The sequence below is a fragment of the Hemiscyllium ocellatum genome, chromosome 4 (genome assembly GCF_020745735.1).
Source record: "Hemiscyllium ocellatum isolate sHemOce1 chromosome 4, sHemOce1.pat.X.cur, whole genome shotgun sequence".
Classification (NCBI taxonomy): Eukaryota; Metazoa; Chordata; class Chondrichthyes; order Orectolobiformes; family Hemiscylliidae; genus Hemiscyllium; species Hemiscyllium ocellatum.
This window is the reverse complement of record NC_083404.1, coordinates 129,955,852-129,980,798: the sequence shown is the minus strand read 5'-3', so window position 1 is coordinate 129,980,798 and position 24,947 is coordinate 129,955,852. Positions and strand designations below refer to the sequence as shown.

The following is a 24,947-nucleotide window of genomic DNA, read 5'->3' as shown; positions in this document are numbered from 1 at the left end:
ACGTTGATTCTCCTGCTCCTCTGCTGCCGGACCTGCTGTGCTTTTCCAGCACTACACACTCAACTCTGATCTCCAGCACCTGCAGTCTTCACTTTCTCCAAATTAGAGGTTAGCCTGCTTAACATCATTATTCCTTATTTCAGACAAGTACCATCTAGCGGCTGATACCTGTAACTACATGCATGTAATTTTTGACAGAGGGTTGTAGTTCTTAAAAACAATGCTGTGCAAGTAAAAGAGCAGCAACAATAAAAATAAAGGAAAACTGAACCGGGGAGAGTTGTACTGTTAGGAGGCATACTCATCTCCTGCAGCAGTAGCAACATGTGATCTATGAGGAAGTATGCCATTTTCACCGCTTCTGAGTTGGTGCCAGAGGGTTGCAGGCAAAAATTTTGAATTCGTAGACTATGCCAGACCTATGTAGATCTTGTAAGGGAAAAGGAAATGGCATTTGATAGGTGGTGTTGGTTGTTGAAAGTTGAAGATCTTTGATCATCTTAGGGAGGGGATGTCATTAGAGGAATTAAAATAAAAGTTCTCCCTTTTGGGCTAAAGTTTCACCTGAATGACTATGAAATTCATAAAACAAGGAAAGCCCTTTACAAAAAGGGGGAAGATGGATGAAATGGTAATCTAGAATCGAAAGCTAATGTTCCAGGGACACTGACTTGCATCCCACCATGGCAAATGGTGAAATTTGAATCCAATTATCCAACCACAGTTGATTGTCATTAAAAGAATAAGATAGATTTCTTTCTTTAAAAGGATATTAGTTAACTATCATCCTTATCTGGCCTGACCTACATGTGATGCCAGACACTGAGCAGTATGATTGACTCTTGACTAGCCAGTGAAGCCCACATCCCATTAATACATTTTTAAAAAGATAAACAGTTTGTAAGATGTTAACTCCACTTTAAAACCTTCCAGAGAAACTATAATGAGAAGAATATTTATGAGGGGAAATCAACGCCTGCTAAGAATGGTGGAAGATATGGAGACCCAGGTATTTCCCAAGTTAGTAAAAGTAGCTCAAGGAATTGAATGGTGTGTTCCTACTCTAAAATACTCTTCGTTTGAAAATTCAGAAGCCTGGTTTAGTTCAAGTGGATTGACATGCTACATTTTTCTCAGAAAAGGCAACATAAAGCCTGAATGTTGTGTGGTTGTACAATGTCTCAAAGGGTAAAAGTTATGACATATAAGCTCTGTTGCATTTACAATTGGAGTAAATCAGTGTGGAAAGCTACAGAACGTTTATTATTTAAGCATGATTCCAGTTTTTAAAAATTATTTGAGAAAGTAAAGTTTGCTGCATTCCTTAGGGATATAGGAGTAATGTTGACATTAGTGGGAGGTGACAATGAAGCACTTTCCAGAAAATTAGCTGAATAATAATTAATTTCAGGTATTGATGGAAATTATTAATCTGTTCCTTTATACAACATTAATTTAAAATGTGATATCATTACTAGTTTTGTTACTGTGGGTGTATTTCTTTCTTTACCTGTTAAAGGTGTTGATTTTCTCTTTTAAGAAATCACTTGCCTAAGTATAGAGTATTGCTGCCTCCAATGATTTTTGGGAAACGCCTTTGCAACTGACGTTGTAAAGAAGTACCATTTAAAATAAAACTTATGATTTTCTTAGCCTGCTTTACAAATACATATTTGGATTAGAAATGTGTCCAAAGAGAGACATCAGAAATCTAGCCTGTTAAGTTTGAAAGGACATTGGAATCTCAGGCTGGAGAGAAAATGATAATAGAGCCATCTGACTAAAATGTAGGGAAAGCTTAAGTAAAATGTGACAAAGCAGCTGGAGCTAGTGTTGAAACAAAGGCCATAGGACATAGGAGCAGAAATTAGGCCATTCAGCCCATAGAATCTGCTCTGCCATTCAATCATGGTTGATAAGTTTCTCAACCCCATTCTGCTTTCTCCCCATGGTGGCACAGTGGTTAGCACAGCTGCCTCACAGTTCCAGAGACCCAGGTTCAATTCCCACCTCAGGCAACTGACTGTGAGGAGCTTGCAGATTCTCCCCGTGTCTGCGTGGGGTTCCTCCGGGTGCTCTGGTTTCCTCCCACAGTCCCAAAAACAAATGTGCAGGTTAGGTGAATTGGCCATGTTAAATTGCCCATCGTATTAGGTAAGGGGTAAATGTAGGGGAATGGGTCTGGGTGGGTTGCTCTTCAGAGGGTTGGTGTGGACTTGTTGGGCCGAAGGGCCTGTTTCCACACTGTAAGTAATCTAATCTAATCAAAAAAACCCTTGATCCCCTTTGACAATTAAGAACTTACCTATCTCCGTCTTCAATAAAGTCAATGACCCAGTATCTACAGCCTTTTGTGGCAGTGAATTCCATAGATTCACCATTCTCTGGCTGAAGAAGTTTCTCATCTCCTTTCCAAAAGGTCTTCCCTTTACTCTAAAGCTGTGCCCATGGGTCCTAGCCTCTCCTAACAATGGAAACCTCTTCCCAACATCCACTCTGACTAGGCCATTCAGTATTCTGTAAGTTTCAGTTAGAACCCCCTTCATCCTTCTAAACTTCATCAAGTATAGACCCAGAGACCTCAAATGGTTGACTGATGTTAAGCTTTTCATTCTTGGGACCATTCTACAATCTTCTTTGATCACTCACTCACACTGGCAGACTGATACAGTTAAAGGATAATTTTAAGCTCCACTCTGTGCAACTGGATCTTTGGTTTCCTGACCCACAGGCCACAACCAGTGAAGACTGGGGACAATATTTCATCCTCACTAACAGTCAACACTGGAGCCCCCCATGAGTGCATACTCAGCCCCCTTACTGTACTCACTGTATACTCACAACTGTTGCCAACTGCCAGACTAATGCCATTTACAAGTTCGCTGATGACACCACCATAGTTGGTCAAATCTCAGATGGCGACAAAACAGACTACTGACAGGAGGTGGAATACCTGAAAAAATGGTGTATTGAGAGCATCCGAGCTCTCAATGCTGGCAAAACCAAGGAACTCATTATTGACTTTCAGTGGGATGTTACTCATGTCCCCTACACATTAACAGCACAGAGGTGGAACGAATGGAGAGTGTCAAGCGCCTGGGAGTGGTAATCCACAACAAGCTTTCTTGGACACTTTGTTGACACAAAAGCCCTGGTTACAAAAGCCAAACGACATCTCCTCTTCCTCAAGCAGCTCAGAAAATTTGGCATGATGGCGATTACCCTTGCCAACGCCATCGAGAGCATTCTGTCTGCATGTATCACTATCTGGTATGGCAACTGTACCATTCAAGATTTGGAGACGATTACAGGGAGTGGTGAACTTGGCCCAGACAATCACAAAGGCCAGCCTCCTATCTATAGAATCCATCTACCCACTGTCAAAGAAAGGCTGCCAACATTTTGAAAGATCCATCCCACCCTAGCAATGTTTTTCTACAACCTCTACCATCTGGGAGAAGGTAGAGAAGTCTGAACACATGCACCAGCCGGTTTCAAAACCATTTCTACCCTACTGTTGTTAGAATACTGAATAAACTCTCAAACTCTTAACGTTTGTCTGTACCGTGTTTTTGTTTTTGTTTTTGCTGCTGTTTACTTATTATTTACTTATCTATGCTACTTAACTCTGTGTTCTGCCTGTATTGCTCTCAAGACAAAGCTTTTCACTGTGCTTCGGTACATGGGACAATAAATTCAATTCAATTTAAAAAACATTCTCTTTCTTTTTTTTATATAACTTTAGTCTCCATTTTGGTAAAGTTAAGATTAAAAATGGCAGGAGATCTCAGACCGTGTTATGCTCCTGTTGCTCAAAGTGGGAGTTCAGGGACACAGCTGATATCTCTGGCTCCTTCACGTGCAAGAAGTGTGTCCAGTTGCAGCACTTATTAGACAGCATGACTGCTCTGGAGCTGTGGATGGACTCACTTTAGAGCATATGCGATGCTGAGGGGGTCATGAATAGCACATTTAGTGAGTTGGTCACAATGCAGATCAGGATTGCTGAGGGAGAAAGGGAATGGATGACCAAACGGCAGAGAAAGAGCAGGAAGGCAGTGCAGGTATCCCCTATAGTCATCTCCCTCCAGAACAGGTATACCATTTTGGATACTATTGGGGGAGATGGCTCACTGGGGAAAGGCTGGCTCTGCTGTACAGAAGGGTGGGAAAAAGAGTGGAAGGGCAATAATCATAAGGGATTCAGTTGTAAGGGGAGTAGATAGGTATTTCTGTGGTTGAAAATGACACTCCTGAATGGTATGTTGCCTCCCAGGTACATGGGTCAGGATGTCTCCTATTGACTGCAGAAAATTGCCAAGGGGAGGGTGAACAGCCAGTTGTCATAGTGCATGTAGGCACCAATGATATAGGTTTAAAAAAAATAGCAGGATGACGTTCTACATGAAGAATTAAGGGAGTTAGAAACCAAGTTAAGTAGTAGGACCTCCAAGATAGTAATCTCAGGATTGCTACCAATGGCACGTGTTAGTCAGAGTAGGAATGAGAGAATATTCAGGATGAATGCATGGCTTGAGAGATGGCGCAGGAGGGAGGGGTTCATAGTTTTGGGACTTTGGGACTGGTTCTGGAGGAGGTGGGACTATTACAAGTTGGATGGTCTACATCTGAACCGGATTGGAACCAATGTCCTTGGGGATGCTTTTGCTAACGCTGTTGGGGAGGGTTTAAACTATGTGGCAGAGGGATGGGACCAAATAAGGAGGTTAGCAGACAGGAAGGAGGTAGTAACTAAACCTGTAAGGAACTAGATAACGAAGTCAGCGTGATTAAGGGGAAAAACATGCAAGAAGCAGTGGATGAACACAGGGACTGGTGGTCTGAGGTGCATTTATTTTAATGCAAGAAATATAGTAGGTAAGGCAGATGAACCTCAGGCGTGGATTAGTACCTGGGAGTATGATGTTAATTGCTATTACTGAGACTTAGTTGAGGGAAGGGCATGATTGATATCCTGGGACATTTTGTTGCCAATGCTTCAGGCGGAATAGAGAGGGAGGAAAAGTGGTGGAGGAGTTGCATTACTGATCAAAGAAGGTATCACAGGAGGGCAGTATAGACATGAGCAGTGAGGCAATATGAGCAGAGCTCAGAAATAGGGAGAGAGTGGAAACAATGTTGGGGCTGTACTACAGGCCTCCCAACAGCGAACATTGACTGGCATTCGGGATTGGATGGAGCAGAATTTGTAAGGAGCATCCAGGAGGGTTTTCTGGAGCAGTATGTAAGTAGTCCAACTCTGGAATAGGCCATACTGGACCTGGTGTTGGGAAGTGACTCTGGCCAGATCGTTGAAGTTTCAGTGGGGGGTTACTTTGGGATCACAATTCCATAGACTTTAGGGTACTCATGGACAAAGGCGAGAGTGGTCCTGAAGGAAGTGTGCTAAATTGAGGAAAACCAACTGTACCAAAATTCAGCAAAAGCTGGAGAATGTAGATTGGGCACAGCTGTTTGAAGATAAATCCACACTCAATATGTGTGAGGCTTTTAAAGAGAGGTTTAGAGTTCAGTAGAAATGTGTTCCTATGCAAATGAGGGATAGAAATGATTAGGGAACCATGGATGACTAACAAAGAGTAAAAAGGATGTGTAAGTCTAAGTGACTGAAGTCAGACTAAGCTTTGGAAGAATTTTGGGAATATAGGACCAATCTGAAACAAGGAATTAAGAGGACTGAAAGTGGTCATGAGATATCCTTAGCGAGCAGGGTTAAGGAAAACCCCAAAGCCTTTTTTTCATATGTAAGGAGCAAGAGGGTAATGAAAGAAAGGGTTGGCCCACTCAAGGACAAAGGAAGAAAGATATGAGTGGAGTCAGAAAATGGGTGAAATTCTTAATGAGTACTTTGCATCAGTATTCACTGAGGAGAAGGACATGACGGATGTTGATATTAGGGATATCTTTGATTACTCTAGGTCAAGTCAAAATATGGGGGAGTGTTGTGTATTTTAAAAGCTGTTGAGGTGGACAAGTCCTCAGGACCGGATGGGATCTATCCCAGGTTACTGAGGGAAGCGAGAGAGGAAATAGTTGGGGCTTAACAGATACCATTGCCGCATCCTTGAAAATGGGGGAGGTCTCAGAGGACTGGAGAATTGCTAATGTTGTCCCTTTGTTTAAGAATGGTAGCAGGGAAATCCAGGTTATGACAGACCTGTGAGCCTGACGTCAGTGGTAGGGAAGCTACTGGCAAACATACTAAGGGATAGGATGTATACCCATTTTGAAGAAAATGGCTTTATCAGTGATAGGCAGCATGGTTTTGTGTAGGAAAGGTCATGTCTTACAAACCTAATAGAATTATTTGAAGAGGTGACAAGGTTGATTGGAAGGAATGAAGATGTCATATACGTGGACTTTAGCAAGCCATTCGATAAGGTTCCCCATGGCAGGCTGATGAGGAAGGTTTAGTTCATGGGGTCCAGGGTGTTCTAGTTAGATGGATAGCGAACTGCTTGGGCAACAGGAGACAGGGTAATAGTGGAATGAGGAAAAAGTGAGGTCTGCAGATGCTGGAGATCAGAGCTGAAAATGTGTTGCTGGAAAAGCGCAGCAGGTCAGGCAGCATCTAAGGAGCAGGAGATTCGACGTTTCCGGCATAAGCCCTTCATCAGGAATGATGAAAGTGTGTCCAGCAGGCTAAGATAAAAGGTAGGGAGGAGGGACTTGGGGGAGGGGCGATGGAGATGTGATAAGTGGAAGGAGGTCAAGGTGAGGGTGATAGACCGGAGTGGGGTGGAGGCGGAGAGGTCAGGAAGAAAATTGCAGGTTAGGAGGGCGGTGCTGAGTTTGAGGGAATCGACTGAGACAAGGTGGGGGGAGGGGAAATGAAACTGGAGAAATCTGAGTTCATCCCTTGTGGTTGGAGGGTTTGCAGGTTAGGAGGGCGCTTCTCAAAATTGAGACCTGTGACCAGTGGTATCCCACAGGGATCTGTGCTGGGACCACTGTTGTTTGAAATATATATAAATGATTTGGAGGAAGGTGTAGATTGCCGCAATAGCAAGTTTGCAGATTACACTAAGATTGGTGGAGGAGCAGATAGTGAAGTGGACTGTCAGAGAATATAGATAGAATGGAGAGTTGGGCAGAGAAATGGCAGATGGAGTTCAATCCGGACAAATGCGAAGTGATGCATTTTGGAAGATGCAATTCCAGAGTGAACTATATAGTAAATGCAAAACTCTTAGGGAAAATGGATGTATAGAGAGATCTGGGTGTTCAGATCCATTGTTCCTTGAAGATGGCAATGCAGGTCAGCAGAGTGGTCAAGAAGGCATACGGCATGCTTCCTTCATTGGACAGGGTATTGAGTACAAGAGTTGGCAAGTCATGTTGCAATTGTATAAGACTTTGGTTTGGCCACATTTGGAATACTGCATACAGTTCTGGTCACCGCATTAGCAAAAGGATGTGGATGCTCTGGAGAGGTGCAGAGGAGATTCACCAGGATTAACCTGGTATGGAGGGTTCTAGTTATGAGGAGAAGTTATAAAGTCATAGAGATGTACAGCATGGAAACAGACTCTTCGGTAAGGGAAAACAGTCCAGCCTGTTCAGCCTCTCCCCATAGCTCAAATCTTCCAACCCTGGCAACATCCTTGTAAATCTTTTCTGAACCCTTTCAAGTTTCACAACATTTTTCCGATAGGAACAATATAAATAGGAAGGAGACCAGAACTGCACACAATATTCCAAAAGTGGCCTAACCAATGTCCATGTAAGGCAGACAATACCATTATCATGGGTGACCTTAATCTGCATATTGACAAAGCAAATCCGGTGGGCAAGGATAACTGAGGACAATTTGTAGAGTGCGTAGGGGATTGTTCGAGCAGTATGTTTCACAACCTACCTGGGTACAAGCTAGTTTACATCTAATTATGTGTAATGAAATAGGATCTTTGAGATATCATGTAGTGAAAGACCTTTTGCATATAGCAGTCATTACACGATAGAATTGCAAATTTGGTTTGAGAGAGAGCACTAATTTGCCTTCGTAGTTTATTTTCTCGAACTCAATTATCTTTTTGGTCCTCCTTTGCTGGATTCTGAATTTGAGTCATTGACTTTGGTCTTCTTTACGCGCATTTCCTTTCAATACTCCCTTTAACTTCCTTGGCTAGCCATGTTGGTTTATCCCTCTCTTGAAATCTTTCCTCACTGGGAATTAATTTTGCTGAGAGTTATGAATTACTTCCTTTAAATGTCTGTGACTGTGTGCTCCCTGACATTTCTGCTAACATATTGGCCCAGTGCACTTTAACCAGCTCTATCTTCATTTCATTTTAATTCCCTTTATTTAAGTTAAAATGGTTTGTTTCTGACCCAAGTTGCTCACCCTTGAACTGAATTTTAAATTTTAACATGTTATGATCATTACTTTCTAGGGGATCTTCTACTCTGAGGTAATTTATTAGACTTGCCTTTTATTACCCATTTCCAGATGCAGGATAGTCTGCTCCCTGGTTATCTTCATGATGATGTATTGGTCTAGGAAATTATCCCCGATGTACTTTGTGAATTTATTGAAGAAGTTAGACTGTGTTTGAATGGTTCACTTTTGAAACCCTTGACAGCTGTCATCAGAGAAACTGAATAATTATTAAACCAATATAGCAAGTTCAGTTGGGATCTAACCTCTGTGAGTGAAGATAATTTTTAGTTCTTTATGTTGTGTGACAGAATTGAAAACCTTGATATTAAGCTAAATCTTTGACAAAACTGTTTGATTTTTGTCACAGTAAATGTATAAACATGTAAATCCCCAAGAATCAGAAGAGTGAATAAAGAAGAATGGAAAAGATCATTCACATGGAAGAAAAAGTACGAGGGAGAAACAGGCCTTGTAGAACCACTAATGGAAGAAATAAACTACACTGTAGATATTTAAGAAGAAGCATGATGGCTGCGTCCATTCCTTTAGTGGGAGGCCACATAATATGTATCTAAGGTAACTATATAATTTTAAAGTTAAGAATTTCAAAGTGAATCATGAAGTGGGGGCTGCATTTGATCTGTCATTTCTATTGGATATTTTGCTTGCAGACTTAAATTGGAAAATGTAAAATATTTCCCATTGTGCACAGTTTAGGAAGCTTTAACAATGAATTATTACTGGATGCATGAGATTATAAATTTCATTGTTGCCCTTGCAATCCAATTTATATACATCAAGTGAAAATTAGCAATTTGCATGAGGCAGATTATTAAGAATATACATTGCAAGTTATGAATCTGTGCCTTGGATATCCTCCTGGGTGAAGCATGCTGATCTCCCAAGATTAGCACAGTTTTACAACTATTATGAGTTACAGTTAAAGTGAAATCGAATGATTCAAAATTCCAGTTGTGTAAGTAAGTCAACAACGAGTCCTGCCTGTTCTGACCTATGGCTGTGATAAGGGAAACGTTTGCATTGGCTACTGTGGTTTAGCTTGGAACTGGACAATATCGAATGAGCTGCCTTGTTAAATCATTCATGGTTGCATGGTGTGAATGTGCATTTCAGTAATGCACCTCAGGTTACCCTGGTAACTATTAAAGTAAAGGACACTTTGTGCTCAGAGGGACACTTCCAGCTCATGGACTGGTTCAGGCTACATTGCTCAGGTCTGTGCTTGCTATCATTATACTGAATTGTTGAAGTGAAACATAAGACAATAAGATATAGGAGTAAAATTAGACCATTCGGCACATCAAAATTACTGGACCATTCAATCATGGATGATATGTTTCTCAACTCCAATTTCCTGCCTTCTACCTTGATCCCCTTACTAAACACAAAACTTTCTCTCTCTGTCGTTAATTGCGATTAGGGCAGAAACAAATATTTAAAATGTTTGCATTCACAACTACAAATGAATATAGTCATAGAGTCATTGAGATGTACAGCACAGAAATAGACCCTTCAGTCCAACTCTATCATGCTGACCAGATATCCCAACCTAATCTAGTCCCACTTGCCAAAACCTGACCCATTTCCCTCAAAACCTGCCCCTTCCTATTCATATACCCATCCAGACACCTTTTAAATGTTGCAATTGTACCAGCCTCCACCACTCCCTCTGGCAGCTCATTCCATACACGTCCATTCCACTCTGTGCATGAGAAAGTTTCCCCTTAGGTCCCATTTTATATCTTGCCCCTCTCACCCTAAACCTACATTCTGTAGTTCTGAACTCTCTCACCCCAGGGAAAAGGCTGTCTATTTATCCTATCCATGCGCTTCATAATTTTATAAACTGCTAGGTCACCCTTCAGCCTCCGATGCTCCAGGAAAAGCAGTCCCAGCCTATTCAACCTCTCCCGATAGCTCAAATCCTCTAACCTTGGCAACATCCTTGTATATCTTTTCTGAACCCTTTCAAGTTTCACAGCATCCTTCTAATAAGAAGGAAACCAGAATTACATGCAATATTCCAACAGTGGCCTAACTAACGTCCTGTACAGCCACAACATGACTTCCCAACCCCTATACTCAATACTCTGACCAATAAAGTGAAGCATACCAAACGCCGCCGTCACTATCCTATTCACCCATGACTCTACTTTCAAGGAGCTATGAACCTGCATGCCAAGGTCTCTTTGTTCAGCAACATTCCTTAGGACCTTATTACTTAATCGTATAAGTCCAGTAAGATTTGGTTTACTAAAATGCAACACCTCACATTTACCTAAATAAAACTCCATCTGCCACACCTCAGCCCATTGACCCATCTGATCAAGATTCTGTTGTAATCTGAGGTAACCTTCTTCGCTGTCCCCTATAATTCCAATTTTGGTGTCATCTGCAAACCTACTAACTACACCTCCCTGTGTTCACATCTAAATCATTTATATAAATGACAAAAAGTAGTGGACCCAGCACTGATCCTTGCGACACACCACTGGTCATAGGCATCCATTCTGAAAAACAACCCTCCACAAACACCCTCTGTCTTCTACCTTTGAGCCAGTTCTGTATCCAAATGGCTAATTCTCCCTGTATTCCATGAGATTTAACCTTGCTAACCAGTCTCCCATGGGGAACCTTGTTGAACACCTTACTGAACTCCATATAGATCACATCTACCGCTCTGCCCTCATCAATCCTCTTTATTACTTCTTCAAAACACTCAATCAAGTTCGTGAGACATGATTTTCCACACGGAGGAGAAAGTGAGGACTGCAGATGCTGGAGACCAGAGTTGAAAAATGTGGTGCTGGAAAAACACAGCAGGCCAGGCAGCATCCGAGGAGCAGGAGAATCGATGTTTCGGGCATAAGCAAGCCTTCTTTAGGAATGAGCCGGAAGAAGGGCTTATGCCCGAAACGTCAATTCTCCTGCTCCTCGGATGCTGCCTGGCCTGCTGTGTTTTTCCACCACCACATGATTTTCCACACACGTGATTTTCCACATGCTGACTGTCCCTAATCAATCCTTGCCTTTCCAAATACGTGTATTCCTTCCAACAACTTGCCCCCCATTGACGTCAGGCTCACTGGTCTCTTGTTCCCGGGCCTGTCCTTACCGCATTTCTGAAATAGTGGTACCATGTCAACCAACCTCCAATCTTCTGGCACCTCATCTGTGACTATCGATTGATACAATATCTCAGCAAGGGGCCCAGCAATCACTTCCCTCGTTTCCCACAGAGTTCTAGGGTACACTGATCAGGTCCTAGGAATTTATGCGTTTCAAGACATCCAGCACTCCCTCCTCTGTAATATGGACATTTTTCAATGTTTAGTCTGGAAATGCTGCATTTGCACTGAAGATCAGTGCAATCTGAAATTCTATAGTACTGCTGTAATATTCTCACAACACATATGTGTGTTTAACTTTGCCTGTCCTTTTAGTACCATTATTCCTGGTACCTGTAGGTTAAAGATATAAAAATGGGAATTACGTTAGCTGGTTGGAAGCTGTTTGTAAATAGTTAGCCATTGCTTGTGGTGAGAGACATTGACTATACAGAAAAGTCATGATTGCCCATGCACAAAGCCATGCTGAATATCCCTAATCAGTCCTTGCCTCTACAAATGCATATACCCCACTGATGTCAGACTCACCCATCTATAGTTCTCAGACTTCAGCTTACAGCCTTTTGTAAAATAAAGGCATGGCACTAGCCACTCTCCAGTCCTCCAGCACCACACCTATGGCTGTAAGTGATACAAATACATTTGCTAGAGGCCTTAAATTTCATCCCTAACTTCCCGCAACATCCTGGAATATATTTGATCAGGTTCCAGAGTTATTCACTTTTATGTTTTCCTCCAGCACTACCTTCTCTTTAATGTGCATTGTTTCAAGACATCAGTGTTTATTTCCCTGTGTTCCCTAGTCTCCATTTCTTTCTTCAAAGTAAAAGCTGTCACAAAATATTTGTTTAGTATCTCTCACATCTCCTGTGGTACCAGACATAGTTGACCTCATTGATCTATACACCACCCTATTCTCTCCCTAGTTGCTGTTTTGCCCTTAACGTACTTGTAAAATCTCGTTGCATTATCTTAACCTTTATCTGCCAATGCTATCTCATATCATAGAATGATCTGTGGAAGCAGGCCAAAACTAAACCAAAACAGTATTTGAAGTCACACAACAACAGGCTATAAACCAACAGGTTTATTTGAAATCGCAAGCTTTCGGAGCACTGCTCATTAATCAGACAATCCAAAGTAGCCCAGCTATTGTCCTGTCCAGTACATGACCTCCCAATTCCTATACTAAATGCACTGCCCAATAAAGGCAAGTGCACCAAATGCCGCCTTCACCATCCTGTCTACCTGTGACACCAGTTTCAAAGAACTATGAAAGCGACCTTGCCCTCCAAGGTCATTTTGTTCAGCAACACTCCCCAGAACCTTCCCATTAAGTGTATCAATCCTGCCCTGATTTTCCCTCCCAAAATGCAGCACTTCAAATTCATCTAAATTGGAATGATCTGCCAGAGTAAGTGGTGGAGGTTGTTACAATTACAACATTTAAAAGACATGCTATATGAATACAAAGAGTTTAGAGGGATATGAGCCAAGTGCTGGTAAATGGGACTGGATTAATTTAGGATATTTGGATGGCGTGGACAAGTTGGATCAAAGGGTCTGTTTCCCTGCTGTATGGCTCTATGACTCTATCTACTACAGTGTTCGAGTTCATGGTGCTGTCTAAGGTGCCTTGGTGAGTTGCTGTGCTCCCCCACGAAAACTTCAGTCCCGCCCTGCCTTGCATTAAGAGCAAAAGAGCAACTAGGGAGAAAATAGTTTTGAGAAATTAAGAAATTATTCCTGAACGCATTTAACAAATTCCTCACTCTCCAAGCCCTTAACACTACAGCACTCCAATCTGTGTTTAGAAAATTAAAATCCTCTACTATTTCAACCAAATTGTTCTTATGTAGATCTAAGACCTCTCTATATATTTGGTACTCCATTTCCTGCTGACTATTGGTGTGCCGATAGTGCAATTCCATCAAGGTGATAATGCCCTTCTTATTTCTGAGTTTCAACCATATAGCTTCACTGGGCGATTCCTCAGAGATATCCTCTCCAACTAGAGAAGTAATCTTTTCCTTAATTAAAAAATGCCACTCCCCCTTCACCCTCTCCCCTTTTTTATCCTTCCTAGAGAATGTTAGAGCGTTATTAAAAAGGCAGATGGTATGTTGGCTTTCATCAGCAGGGGGATTGAGTTTAAGAGCCCCAGGGTTATGTTGCAGCTCTATAGAACCCTGATTAAACCATACTTGGAGTGTTGTGTTCAGTTCTGGTCTCCTCATTATAGGAAAGATGTCGAAGCTTTAGAAAGGATGCAGAGGAGATTTACCAGGATGCTGCCTGGACAGGAGGGCACGTCTTATGAGGAAATGTTGAGAGAGCTAGGGCTTTTCTTATTGGAGCGAAGAAGGTGACTTGATAAAGGTATACAAGATGTTGAGAGACTTAGATAGGGTGGATAGCCAGAGACTTTTTCCCATGGCAGAAATGTCTTTCAAAGGGGGCATAATTTTAAGGTAATTAGGGCATTGAATTGCCAGTCTTGCCCCTCCCTCAGCCTTGTTTCTGTAAACCTATTATGTCCCAGTCCCATACATGTACTGGGTTCATCTGCCTTACATTGCGGCACTGTGGCTCAGAGGGTTGCTGCTGTCTCACAGCACTGGGATTTGATTCCATGCTTGGGTAGCTGTGTGGAGTTTGCATGTTCTGTTAGTGTCTGCTTTGGTTCCCTCCAGGTGAATTGATTTCCTTCCACAGTACAAAATTAAATTGTTCCATAGTATCCAGGGATGTGTAGGCTAGGTGGATTAGCTATGGGAAATGCAAGGTTACAGGGATGAGGTGGTTCTGGATGGGATGTTCTTCAGAAGGTCAGTTGTGTGCTCTGGGCTGAATAGCCTGCTACCACACTATAAGGTTTCTATTCTATACTTGTAAGATGCCTTGCATTGGAAAAAAAAGACAGCTTAATTCTTCAGAGTTACCTCATAGAAAATAGGATAGTACAGCACAGAACAGGCCCTTCCGTCTTCAATGTTGTGTTGGCCTTTTACCCTACTCTAAGATCAGACTAACCTATATATCCTCATTGTACTATGTTTCATGTGCCTATCCAAGAGTCGTTTAAATGTCCCTAATGTATCTGACTCTAATACACTCCTGGCAGTGTATTCCACGCACCCACCACTCTGTGAAAAGAACCTATGTCTGACAGCTATTCTAAACCATCCCCTAATTACCTTAAAATTATGCCCCCTTTGATAGACATTTCTGCCATGGGAAAAAGTCTCTGGCTATCCACCCTATCTATGTCTCTCAACATCTTGTATACCTTTATCAAGTCACCTTCTTCGCTCCAATAAGAAAAGCCCTAGCTCTCTTAACATTCCTCATAAGACATGCCCTCCTGTCCAGGCAGCATCCTGGTATATCTCCTCTGCATCCTCTCTAAAGCTTCGACATCTTTCCTATAATGAGGAGACCAGAACTGAACACAACACTCCACGTATGGTTTAATCAGGGCTCTATCGAGCTGCAACATAACCCTGGGGCTCTTAAATTCAATCCCCCTGCTGATGAAAGCCAACATACCATCTGCCTTTTTAATAACGCTATCAACCTGGGTGGCAACATTGAGGAACCTATGGACATGGAACTTAAGATCCAACTGTTCCTCCACATTGGAAGAATCCTGCCTTTAACCCCGTATTCTGCATTTGAATTTGACCTTCCAAAAGTGAATCACTTCACACTTTTCCAGGTTGAACTCCATCTGCTTCTCATCAGCCCAGTTCTGCATCCTGTCAATGTTCTGTTACAACCTATAACAGCCCTCCACAGTATCCACAACTCCACCAACCTTTGTGTCATTGGCAAACTTACTAACCCACCCTTCCACTTCCTCATCCGAGTCATTTATAAAACTCACAAAGAGCAGAGGTTCCAGAACTGATCCCTGCAGAACACCACTGGTCACCAATGTCCAGGGTGAATACATTCCATCATACCCCTGTCTTCTATGGGCCAGTCAATTCTGTATCCAGACAGCCAGATTTCCCTGTATCCCATGCCTCCTTACTTTCTGAATAAGCCTCCACAGGGAACCTTATCGAACACCATGCTGAAATCCATGTACACCACATCCCTGCTCTACCTTCATCAATGTGTTTTGTCACATCCTCAAAGAATTCAGTTAAAAATCACACAACACCAGGTTATAGTCCAACAGGTTTAATTGGAAGCACACTAGCTTTCGGAGCAACACTCCTTCATCAGCTCCAAAAGCTAGTGTGCTTCCAATTAAACCTGTTGGACTATAACCTGGTGTTGTGTGATTTTTAACTTTGTACACCCCAGTCCAACACCGGCATCTCCAAATCAAAGAATTCAATAAGGTTTGTGAATCATGACCTGCCCTTCACAAAGCTATGCTGACTATCTCTAATCAAACTATGGTTTTCCAAGTAATCCTAAATCCTGTCTCTCAGAATTCTCTCTAGTACTTTGCCCACCACTGACGTAAGACTGACTGGTTTGTAATTCACAGGATTATCTCTATTTCCTTTCTTGAACTAGTAAATAACTAGCCATCCTCCAATCATCTGACTCTCCTCTAGTGGACAGTGAGGATGCAAAGACCATCGCCAAAGGCTCAGCAATCCCTTCCCTCACTTCCTATAGTGGAGTCATAGAGATGTACAGCATGGCAACAGACCCTTCGGTCCAACCTGTCCATGCCAACCAGATATCCCAATCCAATCTAGTCCCACCTGCCAGCACCCGGCCCATATCCCTCCAAACCCTTCCTATTCATATACTCATCCAAACGTTTTAAATGTTGCAATTGTACCAGCCTCCATCACTTCCTCTGGCAGCACATTGCATACACGTACCACCCTCTGTGTAAAAAAGTTGCTCCTTAGGTCTCTTTCATATCTTTCCCCTCTCACCCTAAACCTATATTTCTAGTTCTGTACTCCCCCACCCCAGTGAAAAGACTTTCGTCTATTAATCCTAACCATGCCCCTCATGATTTTATAAATCTCTATAAGATCACCCCTCAACCTCCGACGCTCCAGGGAAAACAGCCCCTGCCTGTACAGCCTCTCCCTATAGCTCAAATCCTCCAACACTGGCAACATCCTTGTAAATCTCTTCTGAACCCTTTCAAGTTTCACAACATCTTTCCGATAAGAAGGAGACCAGAATTGCACACAATATTCCAGCAGCGGCCTAACCAATGTCCTGTACAGCCGCAACATGACTTCCCAACTCCTGTACTCAGTACTCTGACCAATAAAAGAAAACATACCAAACACCTTCTTCACTATCCTATCCACCTATGACTCCACTTTCAAGGAGCTATGAACCTGCACTCCAATGTCTCTTTGATCAGCAACATTCCCTAGGACCTTACCATTAAGTGTATAAGACCTGCTAAGGTTTGCTTTTCCAAAATGCAGCACCTCGCATTTATCTGAATTAAACTCCATCTGTCACTTCTCGGCCCATTGGCCCAGCTGGTCAAGATTCTGTTGTAATCGGAGGTAACCCTCTTCGCTGTCCACTACACCTCCAATTTTGGTGTCATTTGCAATCTTACTAACTGTATCTCTTATGCTCGCATCCAAATCATTTATGTAAATGATGAAAGGTAGAGGACCAAGCACTGATCCTTGTGGCACTCCACTGGTCACAGGCCTCCAGTCTGAAAAACAACCCTCCACCACCACCCTCTATCTTCTACCTTTGAGCCAGTTCCGTATCCAATGGATAGTTCTCCCTATATTCCACGGGATCTAACGTTGCTAACCAGTCTCCCATGGGGAACCTTGTGGAACGCCTTACTGAAGTCCATATAGATCACATCTACCACTCTGCCCTCCTCAATCCTCTTTGTTACTTCTTCAAAACACTCAATCAAGTTTGTGAGACATGATTTCCCACGCACAAAGCCATGTTGACTATCCCAAATCAGCCCTTGCCTTTCCAAACACATGTACATCCTTTCCCTCAGGATTCCCTCCAACAACTTGCCCACCACTGACGTCAGGCTCACTGGTCTATAGTTCCCTGGCTTGTCATTACCACCCTTCTTAAACCACGTTAGCCAACCTCCAATCTTCCGGCACCTCGCCTGTGACCATCAATGATACAAATATCTTAGCGAGAGGCCCAGCAATCACTTCTCTAGCTTCCTGCAAAGTTCTGGAGTATGCCTGATCAGGTCTTGGGGAATTATCCACCTTTATGCGTTTCAAAACATCCAGCACTTCCTCCTCTGTAATAAGGACATTTTGCAAGGTGTCACCATTTATTTCCCTACAGTCTCTATCTTCTATATCCTTTTCCACAGTAAATGCTCATGCAAAATACTTGTTTAGTATCTCCCCCATTTTCTGCGGCTCCACACAAAGGCTGCCTTGCTATTCTTTGAAGTACCCTATTCTCTACTCGTTACCCTTTTGTCCTCAATGTACTTGTATTCTTTGGATTCTCCTTAATTCTGTTTGCCAAAGTTATCTCATGTCGTCTCTTTGCCCTCCTGATTTCCCTCTTAAGTATACTCCTACTGCCTCTATACTCTTCTAAGGATTCATTCAATCTATCCTGGCCCAGGGGATTTATCTATCCATATACTTTTCAAAATTTTAAGAACATCCTCCTTCCTAATATCAACCTATTATAGTAAATCTGTTTCTTGCTGTCCTCAGCTACATCAAGGTCATTCTCAGTAGTGAATACTGAAGCCAAAAGTATTCATTAAGGACTTTTCCTACTTCCTCCGACTCCAGCACAAGTTCCCTCCACTATCCCTAATCGGCCCTATCCTCATTCTGACCATCCTCTTGTTCCTCACATTTAGTGTAGAACACCTTAGGGTTTTCCTTAATCCTACCTTCTAAAGCTTTTTCATGCCCCGTTCTAGCTCTCCCCAGTCCATTTTTCAGTTCTTTCCTGGCTACCTTGTATCCCTCTGGTAAAAAATGAGGTCTGCAGATGCTGGAGATCACAGCTGCAAATGTGTTGCTGGTCAAAGCACAGCAGGTTAGGCAGCATCTCAGGAATAGAGAATTCGACGTTTCGAGCATAAGCCCTTCATCAGGAATGGGAACCTTGTATCCCTCAAGTCCTGTCTGATCCTTGCCTCCTCAACCTAAAGTAAGCTTCCATCTTCTTCTTGACTAGATGTTCCACACCCCTTGTCGCCCAAGGTTCTTTCGACCTACCATCCCATCCTTGCCTCAATGGGACAAACCTGTCCAGCACTATCAGCAATTGCTTGCTAAACCATCTGCACATTTCTGTCATGCATTTCCCTGAAAACATCTGTTCCCAATTTAGGTGCCCAGTTCCTGCCTAATAGGATTGTAACTCCCACTCCCTCAATTAAATAAATTCAATACCATCTGTTCCTATCTCTCTCTATGAGAATAGTAAAGGTCAGGGAGTTGTGATCACTATCATCGAAATGCTCTTCCACCTCATTTTCTGACTTGTTCTTGAATACCTTTTCGAATTAACTTGTTTCTTTTAAAATTCAGAACAATTCTCATTTGTCCTTCTATTCTCACTACTACTTAGTTTAAAGGTTCCCGAATAGAATTAGCAAATCTCCATGCCAGAATATTGATTCCAGTCTGGTTCAGGTGAAACTCATCCCTTTTGAACAGGTCTTTTCTGCCATGGAATGACCCCAACTATCCAAAAATCTGAATCCTTACCCACTGCATCATCTCCTCAGCCATTCTATTTTATTATTCCAACTCTCACCAACATAACACTGTGATTAATCCAGAGATTGCTGCCTGTTTGAAGTTCTGCTTTTTAACCTACCTAACTTCCTATATTCACTCTGCAAAATCTCAACCTTTTCCCTCACTATGTCATTCTTCCCAATGTGTACAATAACTTCCAGCTTCCCTTTGACAATGTGCTGCCACTGCTTTGAGACGTCCTTGACTTGGTATCAGGGAGGCAACATACCATCCTGAATTCTCAATTCCAGCTGCAGAGTTTTCTGTCTGTTTCCCTGCCAGGCGTGTGCCCCATAACAATTAGTCATTTGAAACTTGACAAACTGCCCTTAACAGAAGATTAATTCTTGGTGCCCTAGATCTTGCTGCCACTTCTGTTTTCCTCTGAAAGACTATCACCCTCAACAGTACCCATAATGATATCTGTTTGAGAGAAGAATAGCCAGAGGAGATACCAGAACTACCTTCCTATCTCTCTTGAAAGTCACCCACCTATCTAACTGAACCTGCGGTGTAATCACCTCCCTAACTCAACTAACCATCATACACCGACTCCTGTATTATCCCCAGTGACTCTAACTGCCTCTCCAGCCAATCCAAATGGTCTGATATGAGACGGATCCAAACACAGGTCTTGCAAACATAGTGTCCAGGGACAGTCAAATGTTCTCTAATTTCCCACATCCAACAGAAGGAGCATATTACTCCAATGACTGATGTAATTGGCCCATAAAATTTGCTCGCATAGGTTTGCCTAAAAACAACCACCACTTTTCTCAGATCCAGTGTCTAGATTAATTACTGGTAAAACAATATGCTGGGAGAATTTAAAACCTATATTTTATGTTATAAGGCCTAACAGAAGAAGTCCTAAAAGACAATCCTTTTTTTAAAAGAAAATTTTCCTTACCCATAGGTTTTAATTTTAAGCATGCAAAAGAGAAAAAAAAGTTTAAAATTTTAAAATCCAGCACTTAGCTTAACCTCCCAGCAACCAAATACCGCCACCTCCTTTGATCCTCTGTCAGTCAGCTGTCTAATATCTGATTCTGAGTAAAGCTATGCCAATCCCTTTAATGGGATAGTTTTCAGATTGCAAACCAATTGATGCCTTACTTTCGAGGTCAGTGTGACTTCCTACAAATATCAACAGACCCTCCTGGCCAAATTTCAGAAAGGCAGTGGCAGATTAGCACAGGAAACAATTTCTTATCTCCGTTGCCTGGCTAGTTGTCTATTATCTATAAATTAACTTGATGCCGCGCCACCTTGGGAGATGTAGATGCAAACTTAAAGTTAGCAAGTGGAACAGTTAAGCAATTAATCTGATGACAACCTTGGTGATTTAAGATATTTGTATTTTAATGGAATATTCAGTTGATACAGTTATATCTTTTATTATTAATTTCATAATCATTCAATAAACAACTCAGATTTAGTCATGTTGCAATTGTTTACAAGATTATAATATACTATGATCGGATTAGGAACAATTAACAATTGAACAGAAATCTGAATACCTTTAATTGATGCAGCTATGTCAAGTGTTCACTTTTCTAAAAATTACAATCTCTGTTGTTTATGAAGGCTTAAGTAATGCATTTACTATTAACTGTATAATTTCTAATTATGTATGCTGTCATGTTTATTTCTTATTACCCCAAAGGATTCTCTTTAAAGACCGATCAATCTTATAATTTTTTTATACTCCTGGAGAAACCATTCATAAGTATGTCAAAGTGCCCTTGAGATCCTGCCTCAGCTCAAACTAGTTTTAGTTAAAGCTTCAATTCACTGTTTCTTGATTGTGCTCAGAAACTTGTGCTGGTTACCTATGATTACTGAAACTAATTCAACTGATTTCTTTCTTAACTGCACAACCCATTAAATTCTCCAACTTTGGCAATCTTACAGCTTCTGTTCCCTACAATATTCAAGATGAGATTCAGCCTCATCTGCCTTCTACATGGGCAATGATGAAATTGATCTTTTACTTTGTTTATCGGGCAGATCTATCTAATTGTCATTTATTTTGGCTATTTTATCTGTATGCTACAAAACTTATCAGTCCCAATCTGCAAGTAACTTTGCCAGCACACACCCTAATAAAAGCAGAATTCAACTTTCTTAAATTTCACCTTTTTCCACAGTGATGTAGCATGCTCTTGGTTGAACTTAAACAGACCTTCAGATGATTTATCCCTAATTTACAAGTTGTTCTTTGATACGGTGAGGCAAATTAATGTCATGACATGTCAGAGTTTACCGAATGCCTTTAAATTGATTTAGCTTTCCTTCCCTAAACAAAATCTCTGGACTGCATTTCTTATAAATGTTGAGGGCATTGCATCTGCAGCTTTTTAGCTAAGTAAGTCTACCTGCTGTGTTATAGGTCTTGCCTTTCCAGCTGTTAACCTTTTAGAACAATATGGTCCTAATATTTTCAGTTTAATAAACTACAAATTGCCTTTAATTATATTTAATCCATTTTTGATAGTCAAGACTTTAATTTACAAAGCTAAAATAATACATTAAAACACACTAAGTAAGAGCTAGATGATCGTAAAATAAATCTTGGGACTGTGTTGTGGTGAAGGTTCATGATATGTTATTATTTGGAAGCCTGGGTTCTGAAGTGGACAGAATCATGTATAGCTTAAGTTTGTTGTATTTTCGTTCGTCTTCTATATTTTGTGTTAACACTTATGTTTTAGTTTAGTTTGAGTTCTGAGAATGGGTTGTCTGAAAATTGTTCACAAGAATTTAGATAAGGCTTATAAGAAACCTTGAGGAAAATGAATTGGACTATTGCCTAGCAACAAGGTATCCTATAACACCGGGAAAGAGACAGGAACAGTTTCCCTTGAAACAGAGATAAGCAAAGGAATTCACTGAGTGTGATTGTTTTATTTAGAGAGAAACTGCCTATACCAATAATAATGCAGGCTAGTAATCTCTGGACCTGACAAGGCAGGAGAAAGAAATCCTGAGAAGCATCAGAATCAGAAACCCATAGAAGAGGACCTTAAGGAACTTACGTTAACAGATTGGTAAGGGGTTTATAGATCTCATAAATACAGAATGACTAAAGTTAGTATCAAGTGAATGCAGAAAGGTTATGGAAAGAACCCATAGTACATCTGTGCCAAATGATAAAGGAACTTTAAAATAGAAACACAATGTATCATTGTTGTAAGGTTGTTGTTAAGGGAGCAAGGTTGAATCTTTATTGCTGAAAGATTTACTTAAACTGTTTCAAATAATTCTTATATAGAATGAAATAACTTTTTCTTCTGGAATATAATTTAATGTAACTTTGTTCGGAGTACATCGGCAGCCTCTTAATATTTTCAGTGACTGACTGCCATATTAGTTTGCAGTTATGACGGCAAACACAACGTTACTATTCATTTCAAGAGAGCTAGAAAGCAAGAGTAGGGATGTATTTCTGAGGTTGTATAAGTCTTTGGCCGAACTGCATTTGGAATATTGTGCGCAGTTTTGTGCCCCGTATTTAAGCAATGATATGCTAGCCTTGGAGCAAGATGCAAGAAGAGATTTACAAGAATGATTTTGGGGTTTGAAGAGCTTGTCAGAGGAGAAGCAGTTGAGGACTCTGTGTCTGTACTCCTTGATTGAGTTTAGAAGGATGAGGGGCAATCTCATTTAAACTAACTATATACTGAGAAGTGTGGATAAAGAGGGCATGGAAAAGTTTCCACTAGTAGGAGAGACTAGGACCTGAGGGCACAGCCTCAGAATGAAGGGATGATCCTTTTAGGATACAGATGAATAGGAATTTCTTCAACCAGAGAGTAGTGATTTTGTGGAAATCGTTGCTGCAGAAGGCTTTGGAGACCAAGTCATTGAGTGTATTTAAGACAGATAGAGATAGGATCTTGATCAGTAAGGATATGAAAAGTTACAGGGAGAAGGCAGGAGAATGGGAGTTGAGAAACAAAACAACCTTGATGGAATGGCAGAGCAGACTTGATGAGTCAAATGGCCTAATTATCTTATGGTCTTCTAGAATCAAATTGCAAAAATAGAACTGATGGTCTATGAAGCAAGGTTTCACTTTGGAGTTTGACTTGTCCGGCATTACCATCAGCTGGGATCTTAACAATACCTTTAAATGTAGAGTAAATAAAACAAAGCAGTTCTGAAGTCTGCCTGACAATATGACGAGGTGGTTTGTTTGTTTAAGGGATTTTAGTTGTTTTACTGGAAAGAAGGTGAAAGGCATTTGTGCTTGAAAACAATGGCATGAGTTTCTATGTTTACAATGACTGGATTCTGAGTTTCTCAAAAATGTTATGTATCGAGGAGTAAGCAGTTGTAAACTGATCTTAGGTTTCTAAGATGAAAGCGATGTGTTTCATGTTTCAAGTGGGCAAAGGAAGTCAATTTTTCAGATCAAGTTTCAGGCTTCCTTAAAAAACGATGAATGAACATAGAACGCAGAACATTACAGCGCAGTACAGGCCCTTCAGCCCTCGATGTTGCACCGACCTGTCATACCAATCTGAAGTCCTTCTAACCTACATATTCCATGTACTTCCATATGCTTGTCCAATGAATTCTTAAATGTGCTTAAAGTTGCCGAATCTACTACCGTTGCAGGCAAAGCATTCCATACCCTTACTACTCTCTGAGTAAAGAAACTACCTCTGACATCTGTCCTATATCTATCACCCCTCAATTTAAAGCTATGCCCCCTCGTGCTCTCTGTCACCATACTTGGAAAAAGGCTCTCCCTGTCCACCCTGTCTAACCCTCTGATTATCTTATATGTCTCTATTAAGTCACCTCTCAACCTTCTTCTCTCCAATGAAAACAGCTTCAAGTCCCTTAGCCTTTCCTCGTAAGACCTTCCCTCCATACCAGGCAACATCCTAATAAATCTCCTCTGCACCCTTTCAAAAGCTTCCACATCCTCCTTATAATGCGGTAACCAGAACTGTACACAATACTCCACGTGCCAGAGTTTTGTGCAGCTGTAGCATGATCTCATGGTTCTGGAACTTGATCCCTCTATTAATAAAAGCTAAAACACTGTGTGGCTTCTTAACAACCCTGTCAACCTGGGTGGCAACTTTCAAGGATCTGTGTACCTGGACACCAAGATCTCTCTGCTCATCTACACTACCAAGAATCTTACCATTAGCCCAGTACTTTGCATTCCGGTTACTCCGACCAAAGTGAATCACCTCACACTTGTCCACATTAAACTCCATTTGCTACCTCTCAGCCCAGCTCAGCAGCTTATCTATGTGTCTCTGTAACCTACAACATCCTTCGTCACTATCCACAACTCCACCGACCTTCGTGTCGTCTGCAAATTTACTAATCCACCCTTGTACGCGCTCAACCAGGTCATTTATAAAAATGACAAACAGCAGTGGACCCAACACCGACCCTTGTGGTACACCACTGGTAACAGAACTCCAGGATGAACATTTCCCATCAACCACCAACCTCTGTCTTCTTTCAGCAAGCCAATTACCGATCCAAACTGCTATATCTCCCACAATTCCATTCTTCCGCATTTTGTACAATAGCGTACTGTGGGGAACCTTTATTGAACGCCTTGCAGAAATCCATATACACCACTTCAACCGGTTTACTCTCATCTACCTGTTTGATCACCTTCTCAAAGAACTCAATAAGGTTTGTGAGGCA

General features: G+C 41.5%; 1 protein-coding gene across 2 annotated transcripts in view; it reads left to right on the top strand.

Annotated features, from left to right (window-relative positions):
- ldlrad4a (low density lipoprotein receptor class A domain containing 4a) overlaps positions 1-24,947 on the top strand; it is a 232,703-nt gene that overhangs the window by 31,784 nt on the left and 175,972 nt on the right. For both annotated transcript variants that reach the window (XM_060823863.1, XM_060823864.1), the window contains exon 2: positions 8,769-8,977. The gene's annotated coding sequence lies outside the window, so the exon portion shown is untranslated. The remainder of the gene's footprint in view (positions 1-8,768; positions 8,978-24,947) is intronic.